Source organism: Epinephelus moara, chromosome 4, assembly GCF_006386435.1.
Source record: "Epinephelus moara isolate mb chromosome 4, YSFRI_EMoa_1.0, whole genome shotgun sequence".
Classification (NCBI taxonomy): domain Eukaryota; kingdom Metazoa; phylum Chordata; class Actinopteri; order Perciformes; family Serranidae; genus Epinephelus; species Epinephelus moara.
This window is the reverse complement of record NC_065509.1, coordinates 20,885,997-20,910,158: the sequence shown is the minus strand read 5'-3', so window position 1 is coordinate 20,910,158 and position 24,162 is coordinate 20,885,997. Positions and strand designations below refer to the sequence as shown.

At 41.6% G+C, this 24,162-nt stretch overlaps 2 non-coding genes across 2 annotated transcripts; both read left to right on the top strand.

Moving 5' to 3' along the window:
* The first annotated feature begins 863 nt into the window (after window positions 1-863).
* trnan-guu (transfer RNA asparagine (anticodon GUU)) lies at window positions 864-937 on the top strand. The gene has a single exon. It is a non-coding gene; the product is annotated as a tRNA-Asn (tRNA).
* Window positions 938-1,237: 300 nt separating this feature from the next.
* Window positions 1,238-1,311, top strand: trnan-guu (transfer RNA asparagine (anticodon GUU)). The gene has a single exon. It is a non-coding gene; the product is annotated as a tRNA-Asn (tRNA).
* Window positions 1,312-24,162: the final 22,851 nt, after the last annotated feature.

Sequence of the window (24,162 nt, the reverse complement as noted above, 5' to 3'; positions counted from 1 at the left end):
ATGACCTATTTAAGTGTTGGAAGTTGTTATTTACGTGACAACGCCTGAACGCAACACAAGCTCAGCACGAGTGTTGTGCTGCGCTGATGTGCGAGCAGCTGTTTGTCTGTGCGTAACAGCAGTCTGTTGATGGTTATTTACACAGTGTCCATAACAATAACTTTGTCAGCTGACAAACTGCACCGGACTTGGGGTCAGGTTTGGTTAGGAAAATGCGGCCCGAGCCGCTCTAGCGTGCTCACCTGTGTGTGGCAGAACTCCGCCATGCGCAATACAGAGAGCAGAGGAGAATTGTTAACGCGTGACCATGTAGAGACAGAAATGACACGATGACATAACACCATAAATAGTATATTGTTATGTTATTATATGAAGCGTCCGTCACACAAAATAATATCAATGGGGGCTGTGGGCAGGACATTATTACACAGCGTGTGCCTGTGACTTCAGGCGGACATTATTACACAGCGTGTGCCTGTGACTTCAGGCAGAAAGATCGCTGCATCAGAGCTGAAGGAGCACGTTTTAAAATACATTTATTTTATCAATTAGTTATTAACTTTTACTATTTTTAGCAACTTGCCCGATCGGGCAAATGAGTTGTTAGTTTACATGCCCGACCTTGAGTTTTACTTGCCCCGGGCAATCGGGCAATCGTTATTGTTGAGCCCTGTAAAATAAAATGCCCCATCACCTTCCTTATGTCTGTGTATGCTAGTTTCCACTTTTCCAAAAAGCAGGGACATAAATTAAAACACCTATCGGCCAACATGACCAGGCTGTCATCTTGAAGTGATCAGCACTTGCAAGTGGGTGGGGCTTGCAGAATGAGGCCCCTACCCCTTATACATTGACCAACAGCTGTCTCTGTGGCGTAATCGGTCAGCGCGTTTGGCTGTTAACCGAAAGGTTGGTGGTTCAAGCCCACCCAGGGACGTTTACTGCTAAGATACACAGGTTATCGTTGTAAACAAAAAAGCAGGTTGCAAGCAGCAAATTGATCATCTGTTACAGCATGTCACTTTATCCAAAAAAAAGTTGGTTTCAAAGTGGGAGTGTACCTGTTTCAAAATTTAAAATAAAACACCCCATTACCTTCTTTAGGTCTGTGTATGGAAGCTGGTAAATAAACTGATAAACCTTTTGGCCTACAAAACCAGGCTGGCACCTTAAAGTGATCAGCAAATGCAAGTGGGTGGGGCTTGCAGATAGAGGCCCCTCCCCTTCAACAACAGTTGTCTCTGTGGCGCAATTGGTTAGCGCGTTCGGCTGTTAACCGAAAGGTTGGTGGTTCAAGCCCACCCAGGGACGTTTTCTGGTCAGACAAACAGGTTATTTTCATTAGAAAAAAAGCGGGTTGTAGTAATCAATAGTCAAACAAGCAGCAAAATGCCCATGACAAATTGTCACTTGCTGTATGTTCCTGTATCCAATCAAAGTGTGCATCCAGTTAAAATTCAAAAAGCCCACCCACGGACGTTTCCTGCTGATACACAGGTTGTTGCTGTAACTACGACAACAGATTTCATCATCAGTCATGATACCAACAGCAAAATCATCAGTTACAGTATGTCCTCATGTCTAAAACAACTGCTTTCAACCTTTCCATAAAGCAGGTAAATAAACTGATAAACCTATTGGCCTACAAAAACCAGGCTGTCATCTTGAAGTGATCAGCAACTGCTAGTAGGACATGCTGTGTGATGCAAAACCACATGCAGCAAAATAACAGGGGAATTAGCCATGAACTAGCATGGGGCTTTTACTCAGGACCAGCCGTCATCAGTTAGACACACCTCCAAGCGGGTAGCCCTGTTGTAACAGAGAAGAAATCCCTGATGGGCTGGGCTGAGATGCCAGGTCAAACCAAGTCAAGCCAAGCCAGGACATGACTGTGGAAAGATCGTAATAGAAAATAATTGGCACTCAGTGATATTCTTGCATAGTTAGCAATTAGTGTGGTTGCATCAATGGGAAAATGAATACATGGTATTAATAGATGGGCAGAGGACAGCAAGCAAGCACAAGTTAAATGCCACATACACAATACCGTAACCTGTTATCTATTTTTTTTTATATGTGTGCCAAACTTGTTTCCAAGCAACAATAATAAATAGTTTAGCACTGATTGTGAATTGTATTATACAAATGTACTACAGAGGCAAGTTTCATCAAATTTGCCACATGAAATCATTTCTCCTTGGGTTCATTTTGTAATGTTTCAACAATAAAAAAACAAAAAAACAAACATCCAATCTTCTACCCACGCATGACCATGCAAGTGTCCTGTAGGACTCTCGGATGTCTGCATTTTGCAAGCAGTCGTCCTTTGTGTAATGTGACGCTGCCACCATTTACAAACTTCAGGTAAACACAGCTCGCAAATCAGATCAGAAATCCAGATCAGTTTACTGTTAACATACAAAAGTTATTATAATTAAATCAATTAAGATATTTAATCAAAAAAACTGTGGGGCTTTGAGGTAAACTAAAATCACAAAGAGTCTGTGTTAACACTTGCTACACTTTATTTCCTATTCCAGTGAGTCAGAGCAGGTAGAAACAGACATTTCTTTAAGTGGACAAAGGGACTTTTAGTCACAATGCTGCTCACGAGGTGGGATAATCCCTCAGAGGCATGTCCAGCTTTCAGAAGAATGAGAGGTATGATCGCACAGCCACGCGCCTGCACACACACATACACACATGCGTGTAGAGATGCATTATCAGTTCTGCAGAGTGCAAGGGAGCAAGAGGGCCTAGTAATTGAATGGAAACCTTTCTTCTCCTCCGCTGCATAGAGTGGCTTCAGGGTGGAGGCTGGCGCAGTCACACGTAAAGCATTCAATTCTAAAGAGATTGGTGTGACGTTGATGTTACAGTGACACAAAGTAATTCGGGGCTTTTACTGATGCAGCACTAATGTGAGTCTAGTGTGAATGTTATCCCTGGTGTAGTGGACCCTGTTAATTATTTGCCTATTAATGGAATGGAGAGTTGATATCAACATACAGGATGTAAGCCAGTGTAAATCATTATACAGAAGCCAGAGTGTAAGAAGGAAACACCTAATGAGGCGCAGTGGAAGTTATATGATTGTAAGGCACAGGACAGTCATTAATGAGTCCTTGTAATTGAAATATTTGGAATAAAAAAAGTATCTTAATGTGCTTCATTTAGAAACTCTGAAGAAAATCGGCATTTTACAAATCTTCCACTATATATTTTGTGTGCAAAACTGGTTTGTGAGGGCATAACAACAATATTTTGAATCCTAAAAACGTCTAATTTCTCTCATTAAAGCAAAGATACTCACAGGCATGAGAGCCAAGATTGTGTGTAACACCAGCAGGAGTGGCGGGTGTGTCCTGTGGTCTTGTGACCTGTTTAGCAGTTTCAGCAGGGTCAGAGGTCTGAGGTCAAAGGGTAAAAGTGTGAGCACGTCTGGGTGAGCACAGGAAGTGGCTGGCTGACAAATTAGGGCACCAGTGAGGACAGAGAGTGATGAATGGATGTTTGGACAGAGAGGAGGCGAGTACATGGCCAAGATGCCTAATGACGGAGAGCAAAACAGGTGGAGGGAAGAGACAGAGAGCAACAGAAGGATAGGGGAAGAGGAAAGGCAAGATCCAGTAGAGTCTTCCTGTTTGAAGCCAGTAATCATTAGTGAATTAATGGTTCAAACAAAGAGTACATCCACACTAAGCCGACTACATTTCAAAACGTGCGCCTCTTTTTAACCAGAGAAGCCTCTTAAGATTAAAAATCTCTTTTTCAAGAGTGTCCAGGCCAAGACACAAAATAAGATCACTACAAAGAAAAGCCAAAAACTATGTTAATATATACTAGAAGTGAACCATAAAAACACAAAAAGGGCAACTACACATGATGACAAAGACGAGCTATGACACACCATGACATTAGCATAAAGAAGATTGTGTACAAAAATCCAGCAACAGTGCTTTGAAATGGCCGAGAGGAACCAAAGAGCAACTTAAAGTCCCTCTGCAGAAGATTCCACATATAAGGAGCTGCATACATAAATGTCGCTTACGAAAATCTGTCCGTACCCTCTGTACAGACAATAACTTTCTAACTAATAAATCAACTATCTCAATGGTTCAGTAGGGCTGCATACCAGGTACATGTAAAATAAATAAACAAATAAATACATACATAAATGTTATATATATTGTATGGCATAAAATGACAGTTAAGATATCAGCTATGGCAGAACACACGTATAATTCTTTTTAATTTTTCTTTTTTTGATTGCTGTTGTTCTCTGTAAAGCATCTGAGTATCCTGAAAAACACAATATAAATCCAATGTATTATTATTACTAATAAATTAATTAAGGAAAATTAATAACACCGGTAACACCTGTGCTTTCAACAATCATTTAACAACCCTTTCTTCAAAAAAATAAATAAATAAATAAAATAAAATCTTCAGAAGCAAATTGTTATGGGTAGACCCTCAGCCCGTCCAGAAGAACCCTTCTGAGACCCTTATTTGTAAAAGTGTATCTGTCTTTCTTTCTGAAGCATTTTGGTGCAAATCCCATTTTGCCTTTTTAAGTGCTCTATAAACAAATACACTTGAAACTTTCCTCTGTTTTGGCCTTCTATTCAAACTAAGCCTGCATTTTTCTTACCGCAAAACAGATCTTTTAATGGTCTCCAGAGTGGACACACCCTATAACACCAGCTTTGCTTATTATTCGGCATTTCATCACTACTACAAATGCAGCTGTAGCCAGTATCTCACTATCACTATCCTCATCTTAATTTTAAGAAGCTACAAATTATATTCAGCCACAAAATAAGCCTGAAAAGCTGGAAATCAAAATGAAGGCACAGAGAGTTGTTGCATAGCGATGATACACCATCTCATCTAGCTGCTTTGGTGTGAACAGGCAGGTTTTTAGAACATTACAGAACAGCACATCGTCGCAAATCTTTGGTCTGAACTGGGCTTAAAAGTCACGACACTGGTGATGTGATTAAGCTGTAGTTATACTGATTGCGTTTATGGAAATCAGAACAGAACAGAACAGAAGAGTTGTTGCATTGAGATGATACACCATCTCATCTAGTTGAATTGGAGTGAACCAGCAACGTTGCAGAACGGCACATTGCAAGTAGTTTCATGTTTCAACTCCGCTCGTCGTGAATCTTTGGTCTGAACTGGGCTTAAAACTCACATGACACTAGTGATGTAATTAAACTGTAGTTAAACTGATTGCGTTTATGAATCATCACTAAATGTTTATACTTGTTGAATTGTATGACAACTAGGGCTGGGCGGTATGACAAAATTTTCATATCACGGTTTTAAGAAAAAATCATATCGGTTTCACGGTATTTCACGGTATTTTGCTCAGGTTCGGCCAACTTGACATGCTGCTGTGTTGTGCTATGGCCTATTCAAGTGCCGGAATTTGTTATTTACCTGACAACGCCTGAACGCAACACACGCTCCGCTCCATTCATTTGGGCTCCACTGACTGCGTACGGAAGCGACACGTAGAGAAGCCAGCGGGGTTGTTTACCGTTTGCTGAGCCGAGAGGCTGCATGAAATGTTAAAGCATTTTCCACCTAAGTTATTACATATATTTGAGTTATCTACAAGTTTACTGTACTGTTTGTCATCTACTCGCTTTCAAATGGCCGTGCGCGATACAGAGGACAGAGGAGAATTGTAAACGGCGGTGCGCCGCTGTTAGTTGCATATAGGGGAAACACTGCTCTTTTTGGTATGAGTTCTTCTGGGTCATCGTGTACAGTTGCTTTGCTTTCAGGACTCTCTCCAGCAGCCATTCTAGCCTCTAAACTTTTCTATGCTCTCACTCTCACCCGCTCAAGCGTGCCTGTGGTGTGCAGCGGTGAAATGGGTCCCCGCTGAAACACTTTCCCGCTGCGCACGTTCCGGACGTTGTTTGGGCTATTCACCGGTATTGCGGTATATGAAAAATTCATATCATAACGAAAATAAATACCGGTTTTCGGTACAAACCGGTATACCGCCCAGCCCTAATGACAACACAGAGGGAAGTATGGAAATGAGAACTTCTAAATTATGAGCTCAGCCATATGAAAACAAAGTAGAGGTAATCACAGAGAACAGAACAACCTGAGACTACACAGAGTAACTCTCCCACTGCTGGCCAGATGTTGGTTATGAAGGACAGTGTTGTTGTGTGCCAGTGGAAATAAACCAAAGTAGAAGAGATTTGGCTAAGTTTGCATTGTTCAGGTAGATGGATTTACATCATGTTTACATGTAAACAGCTGTTAAAGAACAAGCCAACTTATATGCAGACGATAAAACAGGCCTGCTGGAAGATTCATCACAACTTCAGAGGTGACATGTCAGTCAAAGCACATAAGTGATTCTACATCTGTATTTTGTTGCTATTTAGGAGCCACTTCCTGCACTTGAGTCATAAAACGGCAATGACCACTGTCTTCTGCCAGTAGATATTTATAATCTGTCAGAGGGCTAATAACTTCCACCATGACCGGACACTCCCCACATGGAATACATCAGGACTCATTGTGATCTCCAAAAATTACACACACATGCAGTCATTCAAACAACACAATGTTCAATAAGAAAACCACAACTGACTTGACTCGCTGCTCTATTTGTGCAATGCGAGAAATATTCAAAGAGGGCGGACAGAGAGCTATCAAGAGTCCAGCCGCAAATAAAACACAAGAGGACAGCAAGCAATCAGTGTGGTGAAAAGCACACAATGTTCCAATCCACATTTGTCTCTGCATTATAAATACTTATCCTCGGATTAACAAAGCTAAATGTAAAATGTGTCATAGTATTATTGCTATGATAATAAAACATAATCACTGCCCTAATCCTAATTAAGCTCATGGCGTGTTCTGATACCATTTCAAAATAGTGGGACGCTCACAGTGCACACTGAGCCATATTTTGAATACCAGAACTTATGAGAGTAAACCCAAATGAGACCAAACCCAGAAAACAAGAGCATTTCACAAGGCTGACCAAGACATTATGATCCTGGTGTTTACCAAACACAGATCCTGTTCAAATATGGAGATGATGAGACTGGATGGGGGAGGAACGGGGATGAAAAATGAAAAATTCTTGTGTGAGATTGTGGACTTTATGGAGTGAAGTCCAAAGAGTTAATTAGGTGTTAATGCATGTGTTTATATGCACATGATAGTGGATGAGTCATGTGTGTTCTTGGCATTTGTGTGTCTGAGGGAGGAACGGTACAAGAGTATAGAAATCAGTGATACTGCAGTAGTATGTGCTGTGCAAATGCAGGAAGTCGTGCATGAGGCAGCAAAACATAAAGGTGTGGATGTCAGGGCATTTCCGCTTTCCATACCTGTGGCTCACATCCCATCGGACACTTGTATTCACTGCTGACTGTGTAGTTATTGTGTTTTTTTCCCCACAAACTTTCTGAGAAGTTTTAATTGCCTCAAAGATGCTCTTATCAATCTTTGCATAAAGATACTATGCGGGTTTTCCTAACAAACAATGTACAGCCTCATACAGAAGCAATCCCTCTCAATCATCACTTATGACCCACTTTAAGTGTGTGGTGGTGTATTTCTGCCTTCTGCCTGTATTTTCTTCTCTTCTTATTATGCTGTGGTCAGGACATTTCTGGGCACAGTGCGCATCCAGGAAGATGCTATGAAAATCGCGGGCACAGGGCCAAAAAAACGCAAATATAATGAATGGCGGTGAATCAAGGGTTTGCTTTCACTTTACCTGGTGATAGTTCACCAGTGGTGGGTAGAGTACTAAAAATCTATACTCAAGGAAATGTATAATTATTCCCCTAAAAAAAAGGACTCCAGTAAAAGTGAAAAAGTACCAGGTTATTAAATTACTCTAAGTACTAAGTTTCTTTCTATTTCAATATTTTTATGGTGTGCAGGCCAGTGAAAAATAATGAAAAAACAGCACTTGTTGATAAAACTTTTTTAAATTAACTAATAATCCTAACCACTTTTGATGAGGATTACTGAATTCAAAAGGCCAACAGACCACTAGCTACAAGATAAGTCGTTATCATAACATCAAAGATTAACAGTACACATTCATTAATTAATATACTGTAGATAACATTAGCTCGCTAGCTACATTTCATATGTGCAACATCAATGTGCTGGGGGAGGTTGGAAGAGGAGCTGAAGATCTCACTGTTTTTCGGGAGGCACGGTAAGCGTGTCAACATGTAACTGCTTTCATTTTTAGATTTTGGTATAAAAAGTGTGGCCAGGGAATGCAGAGTTTCCCCCAGTAACGTTGTTAGGCCATTTGGCAAATATCTTTTGACTGGGCCGGCGACATGACGTGGCGAAGCATGGCATGGCACAGCACATTTTGAGCTGATTGTGCAGCACCCTGTTTCTTTCAGCTCATTGTTTCGGTTTTTACAACCTGCAACGGGATTACTCTCATCATCGGTCTCATCAGCCCACACCAAACAGCAGAGAAGGCGAGCAACCGCCTGGTAAACAAAGCGCAGCATTTAGCAGCTGAAAAGCCAGATTTTTCTACTCAGGAGATGGTGGAGACCAAAACAGAGATAGAAAGAGACGGAATATTGGATTTACATTTGTCACAACACTCCATCTTCTATCCCAGGCCTGGCAAAGAAATTCAGTCACAAAAAAGCTTCCCTTTCTAAACAAAACTCAAATTTTTCTTGACCAACCAAAAGAAATCAGCATCGACAGAGGTCATCTTACTGAAAAGTACCTCCCTTATGTCTTCATACACAGGACAGTAAAACAAGAAGTGAACCTCATTCTCAACTTCACCTAAATTACACAACAAACAAATTCTGTCCTCATTTGGGGTGGTGTTAACCCTTCCAGTCTCTACAGTCTCTGAGACTCATGGTAAAGTTCCTGAGCACAACTGTGCACACAGGGATCTTTGTCTTTTGTTAAGACCATACTTCACGTAAGGTTCAACACTGTAGCTATTTTTTATGAGACAATAAGTTCACAGTTTTGGTTTAAGTCATGTGTCAACAGACCATTTTTCTCTAAACATGCAAAACATTTCACTCCTGATCTCCTGAATATCACAAAGTAACCTAAATGACAAGTTGTTCAAATGAAATAATGATTTAAACTCGTTAGCCCAGGGATGGCAGTGGGAGGTGTCACGATTAAATATCTTTGTAGTAGTCTCTGATCTGACATCTTGACAAGTCTCTTCCAAAGCCGGAGCATTTCACATTCATGCCTAATGTCTGGAGGTTCCCATGCCGTATCTCCACTAATGGCCAAAACTGAAGTAAATTTATGGACACCCAAGACAGACCTAATAATGTACTGTGTTACAACTTGTATGTTCTTGGAAACCCCAAACACCAGAGGCATAGGCAGACACAGACTTTATTACGCTGTACGAGTTGTGTGAGGGTTTGTAAACGGATGTGTTGATAAGTTTTTTGCTGTTTTTGAATGTGGACTGCTTTTACTCTAATTCATCAAGAATGTTTGCAGTTTTTGGATTCTTCGTCTGTGAGGCTTTTTGAGAAAAACATTTTCTTCAGGAATTTAACAAAACACAGGGTGAGTAATTGATAATACAAATGGTCATATAGGGTGTGGGGTATTCCTTTAAGATCTCTGCTTGTAGGATTACCCCTTTGGACACTGATCTAAACCTTTTACACTCCCAGAGACAGCAGCCCTACAGACAGATTAACTGTAATGATTCTTTACCATAAGTGGTTTTTCTTTTCCACTTTAAGTGGATCACTGCAAACAGCGATGCCATGGTTTGTACCCCTTTTGTACCACGGCATGCTTCCTCTGTGTGTGTGTGCGCTTATGTGTGAGCGTGTGTGTATATCCTCCGCAGCACAGAAACATTTTATGCACCCCAACACAATTTAATTTAGTTTAATCTCAGCCTTTCCACTGGGAATGCAACATATAATTAAACTTTATGGAACTGCCCTGCAGCTCATGCGGAGAAGCAGATTGTCTCACACTCACACACACACACACGCACGCACGCACGCGCGCACGCACGCACACACACACAATACGACTGAGGATGCAAAATAATTTGTGTCAATGCATAATCAAATTATTATATAACTTATGATTTAAAATTCAACACCTAAAAATAAATATTGATAAATCCTGAGAACACGGCAGTGCATAATTGAAAGAACAGCATGAATAACCATGTAAACTTATAATGCATCGTTTCTATTACATGAATGTGGGGATGTGGATTTCATTGATTTGATTCTGCGCTTCATTACGTCTCCATGTATACAGGCAAACGCGGCGGATGCAATAACACCAGTTATTAGGAATGATACACAGAAATTGCTTCTGAATAGATTTTATCCAACGCTGCTCCTGTCTGTTCATAGCTGCTGCGCCGTACGTGGTGCTTTTATTAGGTTACTGAGGACATAACATGGTCATCCGTCTATCTGGATGGGGCTTAACACGGTGGATTCTTATTGGAGTTTCCATGGAAAAGGAGTGGTCGGGACAGTATTGCCTCAGCAATACAGGGGTCTGAAGGCATCGCCTCGGAGACGGAGGGAGATCAACTGAGCCTGGATCAAATGTTGTGTAACCGGCGAACGCACATGTGTTGCACCACGGGCACCGCCAAACACATGGGAGGAATGATGTGTCTACATGTGTTCATGCATCATATGCGGACACGTCCTGGGTACCTGATGTGTTTTCTGCACCTTAGGGAAAGGCCAGAGGCATTTTGTTGATGCATCTCTCTGTATCCACCTCCTATGTGGAACAAAGGCCTGCTCCTCTGAGACCTCCCGCATCTCCCTCTCCTCTCCTCCCCTGACCTAGTTTACCTGATTGATTTCCACCCAGCTGGCCACTTGTATAACAATCCTTACATGTGTATGTGTGTGTGGTCAAAGCGTCCATGCAATGTGTGTGAACGGATCTAGGTTAAGGTTTTACTTTAACATTTATTGAGTAACAAGTTTTTCCATGCAAGTGTAAAGCCAACATAAGCACAAATAGTTTTCACCGTGACACTCCACTGTTGCATCTCTCAGTTCCCCACTATTTCATATTCTGTTTCTCCAGCTCCTCCTCAGTCTAAACTTCAGCACAGATTGAGTCTGACATCTTACAGTGTGGTACAATGACATCTTGTGCACAAGTGTTTTTGTAGAAGGATGTAGCAAATTCAACAGGTTTTTTTTTAGGCAAGTCCATTTTCCAAGCAACACGACTCCTTTCTTCTCTCCAAGTAACCTCAGTACAGTCCATCTGGGTCCCACACACACAAACACACACACACATACATACACACACACAATAACGGAGTGTACTGCCAATACTGCTCCTCACACCCCCTTAATGTCCCTTTGGCCTTACAAAGTCTGTTTCTCACACGACCACACCAAATTAATAAATTTGTTTTTGCTTGCTTTCTGCTTGTCTCTCACACTCTCATTACCTCCACCCTTGACAGCTCACAATTTCTAAATAACGCTACATTTCTTATACGTGATATTCACTCAGTGCTGTTGCTCCAGTCACATGCAGCGCGACTCCGAGGAAGGAAAGTGGTTTTGGCTACACAGTGAAAGCGGCTTCATGCCTGCTCCTCAGACTGGCTTTGTTTCACCGCGGTTACTGTCAGGGTTTGGGAAATTACCGGGAAGACTTGTGACATCAGCAAGGGAGGCTGAGACGTCTGAGCACAACTGCTGTGTGGGAGCTCAAAACAGTACTGCATTTCTTGAGAAAGTGCAAGAGAGGCAAGGTGTACTTGTCACAAAGTGGTATAATTTCGGTAGTTGACATAACTGGGCGTTTTGTCCTCAGAAATGAGTACTTGTTGATTATACTGGTGGGTTGTCACAGTCAGGAGGCTCACCTAAAAGCTGCTATGCAGAGAAGAATCAAGTTTACTGAAGTGTGCGTGAGCCAGACAGTGAGACATAGCAAAACCAGGGGGAGCGATGTAGCTGACAGTGTTAACATCCCATTTTATTTTCTTTGGTCATCATTTCTCTCAGTAATGATAACATTGCTCTTACCAAAGTAACTGCAGAAATCTGGGAACATTACGTTATCTCAATAACGTCCAGTGGGGTAAGAAACACAGCCAGATGATCAGACGAGTCGAGCGAACAGTTCAGCCAGGCGCTCTAAACCTGCTGGTGTTTCTTGCTCTCTCTGACTTCTCCTTAGAAATCTTTCCATATTTTAGCATTTAACTTTCTAAGTAGCAGTGCGATGTTATTATTACCAAGAGGAATGCCAGCCAGACCTAACACTTACATTCTAGGAAACTGGAATTTTCCCTTAAACCTACAGGGATCAGCTTAGTCATGCATCACATAATACTGTAGTAAGAAAATCATAGAAGCTAATGTTCACTATATTCACTGAATCGTCTTCTGAGTAAAAGTCTGTTTATGCAGTTAGTAAAATCTCTCACAAACTAATCTTTACTATGAGTTTAATGACATGCTGATTAGTCTGCTTGTTGCAGCAAGTAATTACAGCTGTTTTGGTGCTTTTGCTCTACAAATAAAAATGCAGTTGAGTAGATGAAAGCCATCACATAAAGTCAGACATAACTGAGATTTAGCCAGCACAGCATCCTCAGTCAAGACGAAGAGAATATAAAGAGCGGATCACTGATGTTTTTGCAAATTATATATGATGATTGTTAAAGTCAGCTGATGCTGATCGACTTCTACGTGACAATTGTTTTGCATGAACAAACAGACTCAATGCATTTCAGTTCAAAACTCATGAAAACAGTTCACACAGGCTCATACTTTCACTAAGTCGTGTTTGTGTTCCCGGTAACTGAGCGTCCACTGAAAGCGATGAAGTAATAATAGTGGTGCCGTGGTCTTGGGTCTGTGTGCTCCAGATTAGTGTTTTCTGGGCACACTAACTCTGCCTAAGCCACAGGCTGTGAGTCACTGGATCAGGAGGAAGAATTCACAGCTAAACAAACGTAGGACAACAGCCAGGCCAACCCACTCTGCTGGCAGCCATGCATGGACATGAGATCACACACACGTGTGCACATGAGCATGCACATATACTGTATGAGCTTTATACATGGAGATGCCCGTGCACACACCCAACAGTTACACACTCAAACACACACAGGCATTACTGCTACTCTTCCCTGTGTCTACTGTTTACTTGGGCAATGTTTTTCTTTCACTCTCAATCTTTCTGATGCAGCCTTTGATAAATTTGCCCTTTTTGCTGTTGTTATCTCTTCCACTGGCTTTTTCTCCAGTTGCTGCACTTATCATGTTAGCGAGAAAATCTACAGTATCTCTGGAGCCTACGGAGATAAAGTCCTTTTTATGGCGTAGACGTATTGCTTTAAGTTATAAGTGGCTCACACAAAGAACAAACACAGTGGTGGAGGGTCATGGAGTTCCCTGGCTATCATTTCACCACCTCCACCCCCATCTACAGAGAAGGGCAAAGAGCACATTTATCTCACGGGCCATTGTATATCTTCTTACTCTGTCCTTTTTATTCCAGCCTACTGACAACATAAATGCAGGCCATTTATTTAACAGGATTAGGAGATAAGGCTGCTTTCCACTTGACCAGGGCACCAGCGCCACACAGAAATCCTCCCTTGTCCCACAGCCTGAGGCTGATACTTGTGCTAACCGCTAGCACCTTCATCCACAGGAAGAAGAGGGGAGGGCTGCACAGATAGAGATGATCCCAGCCAGTGGGCCTCTAGGCTGGGTGATTTATCTCATCCTCTGCCTGCTGCTTTGGGAACGTGGGGAAGGACCATGTGGCCACCGGGGCTGAGTGTGGCAAAAGTGCCTCGTCGCATCGCTCTTGTTTTCAAACTGAATCCAGTTAAAGAACAGAAAAACAAAAGAGTAAGTCTTTTTCCACACAGCGCACATTTTTTAACTTTAACAGCTTTACTGAGGCTCATGTTTAGACATTAACATGCATGGTGGCAATTTTACAAGGACATAAAATCCGTGGTGTTTACAGCTGCACTTCTTAGGAAACCTGGAATATTTATTTATTATTCTATCTTCCTGCTGTTGTATCTACACACTGTTGACAACCACTAAAAATTCTGTTGACATAGTCTAACGAGAGGGTTCAAGACCTGTTGAGATCAGCCGCACGTCTGATGCCAACTGCTTATTTCCGCCAATGAGGAAAACTAAATATAGCCAGTGGGGGGGGGGGAAAAGCTACTCCTCCTTATTAATCTGCAGTTCTCTATATTTCCATGTGGGGGCGTGGCAGGGGGCATAAACTTATGGCAGAAAAGAACAAGATGCTCCATCCATGACATTATAAAAGATCAGGGAGCTCTAAAAGGTCGCCGTTGCCATATTCTCATTCTCGGCGGTATTGACACTTGGTATTTCTCTGATCTTTTGCTCTAATTAAAAAAAGAAAGAAAAACAGTTGCCAAGGCTGCGATTCAAGTGTGTTTGTGAGCCGTGAGTGTGTCGTTGTCTATTTTGCACAGTCCTTAGGATGTGTCTTTGTATGTGCCTGTGCGTGTGTGTTTATACACCGATGCAACGCCACCTTGCGATGAACCCTTCAAATACATCAACAAGTCATTCCAAGAAAATCTAACTTCTTCACTCTCTTGCTGAGCCAAAGTTAATTCCAGGAAGCCATAGATCATAACGTGGAAGACTGAAGATTAAAAACACAGCAAAAGGCAGCTAAAGATATCTGGTGATAAATTCACAGAAGTAGTTTTGTGCTGATCTGCAGTTTTGCATGATGAAATGTAGCCTGTCTCTTTGTTTTAGGTTTAACTGACAGAGATTCCAGTGGTGCTAAAGAAGATGTCCTCAGCTGCAGAATAACACAGCCTCTGCCGTACTCTTTGTCAGTATGAATCTGCCTCTCAGTGTTATAATGTCCATGTTGTCAGTGTTTATATACAGTCCGTCCGCACCAGCCAGTTAATCTAACATGTCGGATAGTTTTGAGTGACAGTCACTCAAAACTACACTCCTGATTTCAGCTTGAGGCACTATCAAACAACGCTGAAATCAGCACTTATCACCTCAAAATAACCGTCACTGAGAAATCAATACTCCTGAACCACCAAAGACCTGCCATGTGCATGTGTAAAACCATGGTCAATTCACAACAAAGCACACAGTCCTGAAACCAGGGAGACAAAGACAGAGCTTCAGTCCACACAAAACCTTGTAAAGGCAAGATGATGCAGCCATGTACAACCAACCCTTTACTAAGTCCCACCTACCTAGCCTGATCAGGCCAGTCAAGTTTTTGCACCCAAAAGGAAATCATAGCAAATTTCTGGAATAGTTCTGAAATATCAGAGAGGAGTAGACTAAAGGGACTACAAGGTGCATTTTCAAGGCAACATTCCTAATTTCATTTGTTGGCGGAATATTGTTAATGAAGAGGACATTAAAATCAAGGGAACAGCGTCAAGCAACCCACCGCCGATAATCCACATAAAGGACAAACATATACAGGAACAACAATGTTCTTGCACAGCAGGGTAAGGTAATATACAGAGCATGTGAGCGGAGCGGGTGAAAATTTTCACCCGCTCCTCGCTCGCAGACCTGTCACTTTGCACCGCTCGTCCGTTCCGCTTCCCTCCGCTCCGCTCCATCATAAATTTTATCCCGCTCCATTCGCTCACCACTCCGCTCAAAACAACTGCGTCTCACTACCCTAACCTGTAATCTTCTATTCACAAATAAAACGGGGTCTGCCCATTTTTCCAACAGCCCATTGGTCCGACATCCCATTGTTCCAACCATATTAAACCCATTGTTCCGAAGTCCCGTTGTTCCGAAATCATCATGATACCCTGTGGTTAGGGTCTGGTTAGGTTTAGGTTAGGAAAAGATCATGATGTGGGTTAAAATGAAAAAGAGCCGTGAGCCTGCTTTGCCTCAAGCCGGTCGCGGCGCACCATCAAGGCAGAAATACGCCCACCGGGAGCCGTTCAGCACCGCGGAGAGCTCCCCACACAACCTCAAACCCAGAGTTAATAACAGGAGGTTATGGTGTTTCATTCTCTCCTCTCTATGACACTTGTATCTCGACCAGTAGCCTACTTTTCATCTATGATACACAAATACAGTAATAATCACATATCGGAACAACGGGACGTCGGACTAATGAGAAGTCGGAACAATGAGAGGTCGGAACAATGCTACAGCACCAATAAAACATGAGCTTGGTAGATTCTCCGGGGAAGCCCTCTCCCCACAGTTAGGGACCGTTCTCCAAGGTACCGCTGCTTCTCTTCTCAGTTTCTTTTCTGAAGTACACAGTAAACTCCATAGTTTTGAAAGAAAGTAGTGTGGGTGTGCGCAGGTACAAAGATGCATTCTGGATGGGGCATGAGCGACCGGAGCAAAATTGGAGCGAGAAAGGCTCCGCTCCACCTTTTAAAAAAATAGCCGCTCCTCGCTCAACACAAAATCCTCCCGCTCCCCGCTCCGCTCCGCTCACATGCTCTGGTAATATATTGTTTTATGTTAAGCTAATCTCTAATTATGACTCCCTAGCTTTAATTATCTTTTAGCCCATTGTTAACAAAACTAAATTATCCTGCTTTCCCATTCTTTTAGACAGCTTCATAATGTGTACAAGTAACGTTACCTAACAAAAACTTAACATAAGTAACAAATAATTAACATTTAACCTTCGTTGTTGGCTAATGTGCTAAGCTAGCTAACAGTAAATGGCAGTTTTGGGGAGTTTTTGTTGAGTTAGATGGATTCAGCTGTGAGTGATGTCTTTCAGACTTATTAAATCCATAATTCAACATCTCTCTTTTTGTGTTTTTGGTTTTACAAAAGTGAAAAATCCCCTTCTAAACACACCGTTTCGGTATTATCCCTTGTTCTGAAAGCTTGACAGGCCTCCCGTGCCTAGTTACGGTTGCTGACGTAGAATTGGACAGTGGTGGTTAAGGGCCTAGTGAAGGGTCAATTCAGTATAAGATGTCAAGAAGTAATGTGTGTAAAGTGGAGATCTTGGCTGTCATCAAGTTGTCACTCCGAGGTGTGGGTGACAGTACGGGATTGGGAGAAATATGAGCCTAAATCCTTGTCACAGGACCGTATCAGCTCGGGGTGAATCCCTGTGATGCCTATGGGTGAGTTTTAAGTACCAGCATGTCCTGGCACAAGTGTTGGATTAAAAGGCTAATGTCGTGTTGGACCAGTGTTTGCTGTTTGACAAGTTTGGGCAGAATGGGGCTGTAAAGAGGGGCATCGCAAGGTAGACACAGGTGACATACACACACATATGATCTATGAGTTCAGCCCCGTCTTAAAAACAGACACATTGCATCACGCATACCTCCACTGTCCAACTTCCTTTTCTATATCTCAGAGTCCTAAACCAAACTTTGTCACTTAACCACTGTAACCAATAACAACACATTCCCCATGAGCGAGACACTTGACGCGTGAACCCAGCATCCTTGAGCAACCCCAGACTTCTTGAGATCATGTATGGTGGAAGTGAAATGAGGTGAATGAGACAGAGGGGGGAAGTGTGAAGATATAAACACATGAACTGGTATGTCCTCCAGCATTTCTGCCATTTAGTTTCCATATCCATAAAAGCTGGGGAAGATCCAGAGTTCATCTTAGTTCACAGACTAACCCTTACTCAATCTCCCTCTCTCTCACACACACACACACACACACACAGACACACACATTCTCTGTAAATAAAGATCGCTGGTGTCTTGTGGCAGTAACGCACAAAAGTACTTGGCAGCTGGAAGTGACAAGAAAAATCCACAAATACAACACACATGGCCTACTATATACTTACACATCTGTCTCTCCATACAGCAGCACATACTGTAGACAGCTGCGGTCTCTACGTGCCTTCAGTAGCCTACTTTCTGCTTAAATGTTTTCCTGAAGAGGAGAATTTCTCTTCCCCGAAGGTCATGCCTTCAGCTACTTCACCCTCCTCCCATTCATAGCCTATATTAGATGATTGCATCAGTTTACCCTTAAACTGAAAACTATCACAAAGTCTGACCTTTTTTCATTATTATTTAATCTATTTACCGTAATCTTTTCAACCTAAACCATCCTTACCTTGAATATGATACAGGTCTTTATTGCAACAACACGAAAACCTATGTACAGTTTATTCACACATTTTTTAAAACTAATGAGCCAGGAACTGTGACCGTCACACACCTCTCTGATTTCACTTATCGTAACCTTGATTTTATGCTCCAGTGTTTTAATTGTGCTATGATTACAGAAGCTGGACCATATTGTGCAACAGTAATTCAATATAGTTGAATGAGAGAATAGGAATAGGAGAACAAATTTTAAAAATTAATTTCATGTGTCACATCAATGCTAGATCTGGACAAAATCCTTTTATGAATGACCATTTTTTAATTTAATCTGTGAATAGCCTATTTAATATACACTGCTCAAAAAAATGAAGGGAACACTTAAATCACCCATCAGATCTTGATGAACGAATTATTCCATTTCAAAATCTTTACTAATGTACATTGTATAATTTGTTGAGAACAAAATGACTTAACAACGGTCAATGGAAACCAAAATCATCAACCCACTGAGGGCTGGATTCAAAATCACACTGAAAATCAAAGTTAAACATTGAAATAAAAGGGTGATTCAACTGGTGTGAATTTTATCACGACAACTCATAATGTGACTCACTAGTGTGTATGGCCACCGCCTGCCTGTATGCACTCCCGACAACGAACAGATTAGGCCATATAATACACTCATTGTAATCACAAACCTGAATACAGTCTTTCATACTTCATGTCCAATACACCAACTTGACTAAACTCTGTATAGCTTAATTGTCTAGCCTGAATAATTAACATTAGCCCTAGTGAAGTGGTTAGAGCACTCGCCTACCATGCGAAAGGTCGAAGCTTTGAATCTTGCTGGGGTCGATGTCAGCAAAGGCATACAAGAGAGACCCACCGCCGAATCAAATGTGATCAGATTCCTGAAGGAGGCTTCAGGATAAGACAGTAAGTGCGTTTCCATTAAGCCTAGAAATGCGCAAAACCTAAATATCGCAATAAAAAACTGGTAATGGAAACACCTACATTTCGAAATCGCAATAAAAAACTGGTAATGGAAACACCTACATTTCGAAAAAACTCAAATATCGAGAAAAAGTTTTTATGCTCTCATGAGGTGGTTTTTCAGACGTGTCGATATAGAAGTATATCGCAAAAGTGTAATGGAAACACTTTTTTCGCAAATATACGTCACTGGACATTCAAGTCCTCTGTGAATTCCTCGTTCACAAAATAAAGTTTTGAAAAAATAAAATAAAATAAAAATTCCTCGTTCACGATCCTTTCCCAGAAATCCTTTATCTGTGGTCGCTGCCACACATCAGGACTTTGCCTTTGGAATACCACTCGTTCTCTTTGTCTTCAGTTGTAGACTACTGCAACAGCAGCAGTGGCAACCGAGATGATTGTTCCAGCTCGCAAGAGATTTGGAATGTCCATCTCACTTCCGCAAACAAAGTGGAGTCTCGCGGGACAAGATTTTACGAGAATTACAACTCATACGCAAAACACCTTTTAATGGAAACACCTGCAAGTCACAATTGTACTTTGTCGAAACTTTAGAAATATCGCATTTATTTTGCGCAAAACTGTAATGGAAGCACGACTAGTAACTCTGGATTCTGAGCCAAGTCCTCACAGCGGGCGCATCTCAAGGCCTTTGTAGACGGGACGTTCTGGACATAAAAGTGGATTCAACTGTAAAACCATTTTGCTTATCAATTATGCTATTACTGTAATTAAAGCAAAACTTTTGAGTATCAAATGTTTAAAATAACAAAATCTCTAGGCCTGAAGGTGGCTGTGAAAAGTTTCACGCAGTAGCTGTAATCAGCTTGGATTCACTTCACAGGAGTTCAGTAACATGCAACAAATTCGTATAGCAAGAAATGTATCAAAATGTTCAGAAACTTCTCCAACCACTCCACAATAATCCACTTCTTCTTCCACATGCACAGCACAGCACTCATTCACCAAAATATGGCCTGAGTCCAAAACTACAAAGTGTGCTAACTGCTAACAACCACATCTTGCCTACAGCTAGCAACTTTGCTAACGACAAATGTGAGAAAAGCTACATATTGGAAAAAATATGACTGTTTCAAAAACACAGAGCATACTAATGGACAGCAGAGAAGCAAATTTTTCAGCAGGAGTATGTATGGACATTTAGTTAATACTTTTTCTTCTTAAATCTGGTTAACTGTTGTTTACATTGTACAAATGCCACAGTGTTGACGTCATAGCATTAAGACTATAATTACATGTACGTAGGTGGAAAGCCACCAAGCTAAAATCTGAGATATCAGGATTATATCTTCCTTTTGGTGGAAAAAAAAGTGTTAGCAGGGCTGAGGCAAAATGGCTACAAAGCCACTATAGCTGTCTACATCTAAAGAAAAAGTTGATATTTAATTTAATAAAGTCTAAAAGCAAAAAAAAGCTACACAATCTGGTTTCACTTGTTAACCAACCTTAGCTGTAGAGCAGTGCATTACAGTCCTTCTTGAAGGAGCAATAAGCTTCAGCGTTTCCAGAGACACCTTTCAACAAGAGTGTTTGATACTATTACTGCTACACATCTATAGGTTTTGGGTTTATTCAAAAATATGGAAAAGAAGAAACTTGCTTACCTGGTTACTTTAATGAGGCATATTGGTTATTCTGTCTTACTTTGAAAGCAACATCAGGAGCAGACCAAGCTAATGAGTTCCAGGTGGGGCAGCTGATTGCTCAGGTGCGCTAATCAGGCTGATGATGTCACAGGCCTGTTTGTAACACTGACATGCAATGATGCTCTATTTTACAATTTAGGGCTGTTACATCAGTCTGTGTGGTGAACACCTCTACCTGCTTCTAAAAATGATCTTAAAGCACAACTGCCTAAAAAAAACCTTCAAGTATATTTATTGACTTTTCTTCTTTTTACAAACAACATCAAACAGCTCAGCACAACGCTGGTCTGCACGACCATCAAAAACAAAAATGACGAAACATTTAGATGCGAATTCAAAGCAACAGTACGATCAATAGGTGACATGTCTGTAAGTCAATCAAGCAAAATGCTTGCAAGTGTTGAAGCCACAGTAGTGTTTGAGAAACAGAGATATGGGCCCAATCCCAATACACCCCTTAACCCTACCACTTGCCCCTACCCCTCCGTTTTGCGCGTTCACGCATAGGGGTAGGGATGTCCCGATTCTCATTGAGGCAGACGGGAAGGGCGGAGTACTAGGGCTATATGGCCCTCCAAACGGAGTTTTTTCAGAGGCACACTTCAAAGCGAGTGCTACGAGAAATCTCCCAGAATGCCTTGTGAATCACCGGCAAGATGGCAGGGAAGGCTTCGGAGGCAATGAAAGAAAACCATAAATGTAAGTATTTTCTTCGTAACTAAAGATTTAAAGACTATGATGACCATTGGAAATGTCGTTTCAATGTATTATATACATTTGTTCTAACAAACATAACAACAAAAAAAACCCTAGTTGTGAGGTTTCCCCGGCAACATACTCGTCACGTCTTTTTATGACGTCACTGACGACTAATGATGACGTTTCCGGGTATGAAGGGTTGTCCCATTTCATAGAGGAATATTTCAACCCCCCGAGGCAAGGGGCACTCGAAAAAGAGGGGTAGGGGTAGGGGTAGGGGCGAAAATGAGATTGGGATTGGGCCATGGAGTCCATATTCTCATGAATCGTCCCTTCGTGGAGTGAAGCAAACAGGTCAGGTATTTGAGAGGGAAACACTCCATGATTATCTTGTGCCAGTTTGCCTTAGAAGTTTGTCACTTATCCATGACAAAAAGATATTATCCCTCGCAGAATATGCAAGAACATCGTACAATCTGCTAGAGCAACCAACAATAGCATCTTGACATGGCTGACCCAGGAGTAAAGAGACAGGACCCAGTATGCCTGACTTTTAGGACAGACCCAGACACAATGTGTATAAGTTCCTGAAACTGCTTAAATTTAACAAAACATAATCTATGAAATATTTAGTCTGACTTGAAACTGTGCAACTGTGTTTCAGAGAAATAACAAAACACTGGTATGAACTTCAGGGAGATTTGGTGAATTGGTTTAATTCTGAAACTTTTAATAAATCCATTACATCATTCAAACAAGGTCTTCTTCACTGAGCCAGGAAGTTGGTTCTGCTGCGGCATCCCACAGCTCTTCTATCTGTTTCCAACTAGGGATGCGCGTGATTAGTCGTCTAAATGATTAAAGGTCCGCCCCCTCGCAAGTCGGCACCAGAAATATTAGTTGGTTAAACCAATTAGTGTTTTATTCATGTAACTGTCATGCAGCCGCCTGCCTCTAGTGGGGGCTACAGAGCCGTCAGACAGCAGTTGCCCGCGGTAATGCTCGAGTAGACTGGAGTTTTAAAACAACACGGTGGGAAATAGGAGAGATGTCCTCTCGCAAAACCAGCGCAGTTTGGCAGTACTTTGATCCATGAAATGAAAACAAGGTAGCATGTAGGCTGTGTCAGAAAAAACTGCTATATAATCACTCGACTGGAGCAATGCGTAACCACATTCAACTCGAGATATGTTTCCACTTAACTTTGCTGAAGGTAAGGGGTTCAGGAAGTTAATGGAATATGTTGAGCCTGGATACACCGTGCCGAGACCTTTTTTTAGACTAGTCGACTAGTCTTAATTAAAATTTTTGTTTAGTCGACAGGGAAATTAGTCGCCAGGAACATCGCTACTTCAAACAGTTAAATGCAAAGAAAACAGATGTGAACAATGTTGTAGTTCGGCACATTTTGCTCAGGAATTTGCTGACCAAAGAAAACACATCTTTCCTTCCCTACATTAAAACATTTTTTTTCCTCCCAGGCACACAACGCAGCGAAGCAGAAAACAAACCACACACTTCTAATGCTGTGGGATTTAATCACACATCAGCCCCTCCCATCACCAGCCTACCACTGTGCTTTCGCTCCCAGATATGATGAAAAATGGGTAATAAAAGCTACTAGATCAGAACTGATAATGTTGTGTCAGTTGCTGTAATATCCAGCGTGTGAGACACTAAGTATTACATTATAGTTATTGGCTCATATCCATATGCCAATAACAGACTGGGCCTGAATTAGAGACAGGGTTTGTCCCAGTGAGGAGCAGGCTGTCTGCCAGACACACCTGACACTACTGCCAAATGACCTCTGGCCCTTTCTGCTGCTCTCGGCGGAGTACACACACACATGCATGCACACATAAACTGCAGAGTTAAAAGGAGGAAATATGAAGAAACACAATCACAAGTACTACACCCAGGGGTGGTCTTAATAGTCTGTTACCAGTTCTAACCAGTGTGGGTGTATGTGTATATATACATGCACATGTGTGTGTGTGTGTGTGTGTGTGTGTGTGTGTGTGTGTGTGTGTGTGTGTGTGTGTGTGTGTAACTTGACACCAACTTACTGTCCATGGAATCAGAGGTATCTGTTTGTATAATGAAGACAAACTAGGGTTGGGTGTTTTCGTAAACACTCCTCATTCCTAAATGCAATACTCTCCAGCTGTAAAAACACAGGATCGATGCTGATGCTCATTCATCATCGTCCTACTGCTGCCAAAACATACAGAGTAGAGCATGAAACACATGCTGTACATGAAAACATAGGATCCATAGGCAACAGCGTTCACATGTACTTGTAAATATACTTCACTTCTTACAAAGTGATAGATGACCATTACATGATTTAGATGTTATCGTGGCTGGAGTTCTACTTTGTCAACTGAGATTGCCGTCAAGCTATTCTTATGTGCTGTTTGGTTCCAAACACAACATTTAATGTTCGAACAAAGAGTAACTAAACTCCCGAACAAAATGTATACAGTTATTTAGGATGTTTTTTGCTGTTATTTTATTGTTGTTGTTGTTTTTTGACATGTTTGCCTTTATCAACAGGACAGACAGATAGAAAGGAAAAGTAGAAGAGAGAGGGGGGCCCATTCACACCTATGGCCAATTTAGAGTCACCAATTACCCTATCCTGCATGTCTTTGGACTGTGGGA